We start from the raw sequence: 5,807 nt of genomic DNA on the forward strand, positions 1-5,807 counted from the left end.
TAGAAGCCTGGTGTGGGGTTATGGGACAAGACTCGAGGCCAGGTTAGTTGCAGACTCCACAGTCTTACGGCATTCATTATCCAGGTTTCCTAGTGACTGTAAAATCCTGTGTGTTTGGGGCAGAAGTAGGGGAGTTCAGAGATGATTAACAGATACCATTTAGATAGCTAATAGATAAGGCATAGAGAAGCTAGACCCATGGCTAATGCTTAGATAGTTAATAGATTGATGGGTAGTGTGCTCAAATTCTATTGTTTTCCATTGTTGCTGTAACAAATCACCATAAATGTAGTGCTAGAATAACATGAGTTGGTTTATGTTTTCAATTAACTTAAGTAAAATCTTTCCATGTTGCCCAGACTCATCTTGAACTCCTGTCTCTGCCTCATGAGTGCTGGGACCAGGGGCTACCTATCGTGGAATATTAGTTAAAGATGTGTTGCATTCTTTTATGTTGCATTTGTTTAACTCTGTGTTACTTGGCCGGTTTAAAACACCTGATTGGTCTAATAAAGAGCTGAACGGCCCATAGCTAGGCAGGAGAGAGAAATAGGCGGGGCTGCCAGGCAAAAGGGACAAATAGGAGGAGAAGGGAGAAGAAAGGAGGAGTGAAAAAAGATGGAGAGGAGGATGATTGGGGCCAGCCACACAGCCACACAGCCACACAGCCTCACAGCCACACAGCTACACAGCCACACAGCCACACAGCCTCACAGCCTCACAGCCTCACAGCCACACAGCCACACAGCCACACAGCCTCACAGCCTCACAGCCTCACAGCCTCACAGCCACACAGCCACACAGCCACACAGCCTCACAGCCTCACAGCCTCACAGCCTCACAGCCACACAGCCACACAGCCACACAGCCTCACAGCCTCACAGCCACACAGCCAGACATGGAATAAGAAGGAAAGAAAAGATATACACAAACAGAGAAAGGTTAAAGCCTAGAGGCAAAAGGTAGATGGGATAATTTAAGTTAAGAAAAGCTGGCTAGAAATAAGCCAGACTAAGGCTGGGCATTCAATAGTAAGAATAAGTCTCTGTGTATTTATTTAGGAGCTGGATGGCAGGCCCCCAAAGAACAAAGAATCAAAGAGAAAAAAACAAAACCAAACCCAACCAACTGTAGCTACCATGTCTAGGAAATGTAGCTGTATAAGTCGAAGATTGATTAGTTAGCTTCTTGCTCAGGATTTCATAAGACCAGGATCAAGATGCTGCATAGGGCGTGGTCTTCCTGTGGGCTCTGGATCAGTCCATTCTAAGGACCTGGCTAAACTCAGTTCCTTTTGTGGTAAGACTGGGACTCCTGACTCGTTGTCCTCAGGGACCACTCTGGTCTGTGAGACTTTGGTCCCTCCTCCTGCTTCTGTAGGACAAGCCATGATTTCTCTTTTGCCACATCTCTGTTGCTTCCTATTCCACATTCAAGGGCTCTTGAAGTCACATTTGGATCTGCATGGTTGACTCATAATAATCTCCCTATTTTAAGGGCAGCTAAACTAAGCTTAGTTATATCGGCCAAATTCTCTTTCCAGAAGCACCTACGTTTGTGTTCCTTTGGATGATTAGTACAGGGGTGAAAACTTTACAGGACATCTTTAGTATTCACCTGCCATGGGGAGATAGATGAATGAATGGCTTGAATGATATTACAAATAGGCAGCAGATTCATAGATGATAATTTAATAAATGGATGGATAGCCAGTTAGATAATGGGCAGACAGATGGGTTGATGGCAATGTGTTAGACCCATAGTAGATCATAGTTGTTGTGAAACTACAAATGACTCTACGGTTAAGGTTCATGGAAGGGCTGGAGAGACAGCTCAACAGTTCTCAACACCCACATGGTGACTAACAACTTCCTGTAATTCCAGTTCCAGGGGTTCTAACAACCTCTTCTGGTCTCCTCAGGTACCTGTACTCACATGCTCCTATACCCCACACACATACACATAATTAAAAATAATAAAAAAAATCCTTTTAAAATAGGGTACAAATAGAATCCCACCCAGGAGTGAGTCTAAGGATATTATGGTCTGGCCTGTTTTCCTGTTACTTTCTTCTATATTTCTGACTCAATTAGTTGTTCACTGTGTATCCCATACACCCAAACTGGTAGCTTTTTCCACTACTGAGGCTGATGTAAGAGCCAGGTAGCTCTTTTAGTTTTTATAAGTAAAAGTCCCACATTCCATCTCTGTCTGTGTACTCAAAACTACTCACCAAACACCTACTTTGTTGAGACGTTTTATACCAGAGGCACAATGATGTTCAAGATAGACACAAGCTCTCACAAGCCCAACACTGAGTGGGAAAGACTGGTAAAATTCACAATACCACTATCAGGTGATCAATGCAATAAGAAGGGAGAACACATGTCAAAACTCACTGGAAGGTCCCATGCTCAGGCTTTTGAGAATCTGGGAAAACTTTATGTACCACAAGGATGGGAAGGGGTTGGTTATGTAAGGGAAGTGGCCTCCTCGAACACCCAAGCCTCATCAATTCTAATTCAGTAGCACTGGTTATTTCTGTTCCTAATTGCCCCTGCACAGATCTGTACATTTGCTGTGTATTTAGGATGCGTTCATACTTTCAAATGCAAATGTGCTCTGCAGAAATGTCTTCTGTTTGTGTAACTCAGCAAAAGTTCTCTGTGGCTCTGGCAGGGATATGGGCTTTGCAGCTTCTGATTTTGACTTAATTTTAATTTTCGTTTTAAGTAGGGAGAAAAGTCAATGCTTGCCAGAGGAGGGGCTGCTCCATGGCTCCACTCCTCTCCTCTGCCAAGGGGCCCTGCCTGGGCCTTGGCTTCCCCTGCTGAGCCTTTGGAGTTTACAGTCTGCCTTGAAAGTGAAAGCTGTACTCAGGGGAAAGTGCAGAAGCAGCAGGCTTCTGTGGAGCAATTCTCTGCCTCTGAGGTGACATCACAGTGTGTGTGTGTGTGTGTGTGTGTGTGTGTGTGTGTGTGTGTGTGTGAGTGTGAGTGTGTGTGCGTGCACACAGAACTGGAGGAGCAGAACAAACAGGAGTTAAGGACACTAGCTGCTGCCCTTCACTCTCATTCTTGAAGTCCAGTCTCAGATCATGTTCAGCTCCCCTGGCAGTTTCCACAGATGCCAGGGAAAGGGGTGCTGCAAACGAGCTAGAATGGCTGGACACAGCCTTTCTATTACATCTCCACTGGTGCTCTGTGTCCTTCCTACAGACAGTGAACAGAGCTTGCAAAGCCACTTGCCTCTGTTCCCTAATGCTGGGTTAAGAGTTTCTTAACTCTGGGTTGAGTTTGCAAAGAGAACGGAACGGTGCGGTGTTTGAATCACAGCTTTATTCTGATTGTGTCAGAGTTGGTATATTACTCAACCTCTGTGAGTCTCAGTTTCCGAATCTATAAAACGGGCTCAGAGAATTAATGGGTGTCAAGTATAATCCTAGTGGTTAATTACAGCTTTAATCGGTGCCAAGCATGCTGCATGGTTCTGATTCTTTAATGCATCCTTTCAGTCTGAAGAAATGGCCATTGGGATCTTGTTTTATTGACCACAAGGTCACGTGGTTCACCAGGAATGTGGAACAGAGGGAGCGGTGCCAAGGCATGAGTAAACAACAGATGAATGGCTTTAGAGTTCTGGTTTCTGATCTTTTGGAACCCAAGCTCAAAATGAAACTGAGATGTAGACCCAGTATTAATGTTGGTAATGAATTTTAGAACAAGGGGAAAAGGTACACCTTTAATTGGATTTTGCAGTACAATTTAGAATACATTTGTACAAAATATATTCATGGATGATAAGCTTTATTCCAGTCTCTTCGTAGATAAGAGTGCATGCTGCATAATGGAAGGTTGTTCAGGAAGGTTAGCACTTGTGTCTCAGACAATGGAACTAGGTCCTTGCTTTTAGGATGCTTCTGGATTTGTCTAATTGACAGTTCTTTATTAGCAATCCACTCTTACTAATCATTTTCATCATGCACAGGGTCTAAAATCTTTGGTTGGTGTGGTGATATATTGTGTACCCTAATAAAATTTGCCTGAGGATCAGAGGACAGAACAAGCCACTAGATTAAACATAGAGGTCAGGCAGTGGTGGCACACACCTTTAATCCTAGCACTCATGAGGCAGAGATCTGTCTGGATCTCCGTGAGTTCAAAGCCACCCTAGGCTACAAGAGATTGATTCAGTCTAGGAGAGAAACAGAACCAGGCAGTGGTGGCACACACCTTGACTCTCAATACTTGGGAGTCACCATGCCTTTAATTCCAGCCCTTGGGATTTCATGCCTTTGCTCCCTTGGGAGGCACACACGACTTTAATCCCAGCACTAAGAAGGAAGTAATGAATATGGCTGAGTAGAGAAAGGTACATAAGGTGTGAGGAGACAGGAACTCGAGGCTTTTTTGGCTGAAGTTTTCTTGGCAGGAACCATTTGGGCTAACGTCCCTTTTCAGGCCGAGGAGTTCTAGAAGTAAGACATGGCAGTGGCTTGTTCCTTTGTCTCTCTTTCAGCATTTACCCCAATATCTGAATCCAGGTTTTTTTTTTTTTTTTTTTTTTTTTTTTTTTTTTTATTAAAAGACCAATTAAGATTTGTGCAACAGTTTGGCCCTTCCCATTACTTGCCTATGTTTTTTTATTAGCAATGAAACATTGATAATTTTATAAGAGATATATAAGTTATATCTGTCAGAAATGATGGTGAAGAAAGGATGGAATGGGGAGCATGTCTCTCTCATACTTTAATTAATTTAGATGAGGCCATGATCTACTTGGGGTGTTTGGAGCTTATAAGCACAGGATTGGGAAAGAATGACCGTGTTTATTGGGGATGAAAAAACTGTGGACAATTAATATGGATGGAATCTTACATTTGTTCTATTTAATTTTAGATATTTTCTTTATTTTCAATTGTGTGTCCAGTATGTGTGTGTGTGTGTGTGTGTGTGTGTGTGTGTGTGTGTGTGTGTGTGTGTGTAGATGCCTGTGGAGGCCAGAAGAGGGAACTGGAGTTACAGGTGGTTGTGAGTCACCTGATATAGGTACTTTTAATCGGAGGCGGAGCTTTTCTGGCCTGTGCGCTTGATCCCAAATAAACACATAGAAGCTTATATTAATTACAGAATGCTCAGACAATAGCTCAGGCTTATTGCTAACTAGCACTTACATTTAAATTAACCCATTTCCATTAATCTAAGTATTGCCATGTGGCTGTGGCTTTACCAGTTCACTAGCATCTTGCTTTGTGGGTGGCTCACTGGCAGCTTCCCTCCCCCAACTCTGCTCTTCTTCTTCCCAGTCCTCAGTTTGATTGTCCAGCCTAACTTTATCCTGCCTCGCTATTGGCCAAACAGCTTTATTATTAACCAATGAGAGCAACACACATTCACAGCATACAGAAAGACATGCCACAGCAAGTACTGAGAACTGAGTCCAAATTCTCCTCAGGAGCAGCAAGAGTTCTCTTAACCATTGAACCATCTCTGTATCCCCAAATCAAGCATGCATGGCTGGGCACGAACCATCTTCCAACTATTACTGGACTGACTAATTTTGTGTCTACTTGACACAAACTAGAGACATTTAGGAACAGGGAATCCCAATTGAGAAAATACCCCCACCAAACTAGCCTGTGGTGCATTTTCTTGGTTGATGATTGATGTGGGAAGTACTGTCCTTGGGCAGGTGGCCCCGGGTGCTGTACAAAAGCTGGCTGAGCAAGACATGGGGAGCAAGACAGGAAGCAGTTGTTGCTCCATGGCCCCTGCTTCAGTTCCTGCCTCCAGGTTCCTACCCTGACT

This window comes from Peromyscus leucopus, chromosome 5 (assembly GCF_004664715.2).
Source record: "Peromyscus leucopus breed LL Stock chromosome 5, UCI_PerLeu_2.1, whole genome shotgun sequence".
In the NCBI taxonomy this organism is placed as follows: Eukaryota; Metazoa; Chordata; class Mammalia; order Rodentia; family Cricetidae; genus Peromyscus; species Peromyscus leucopus.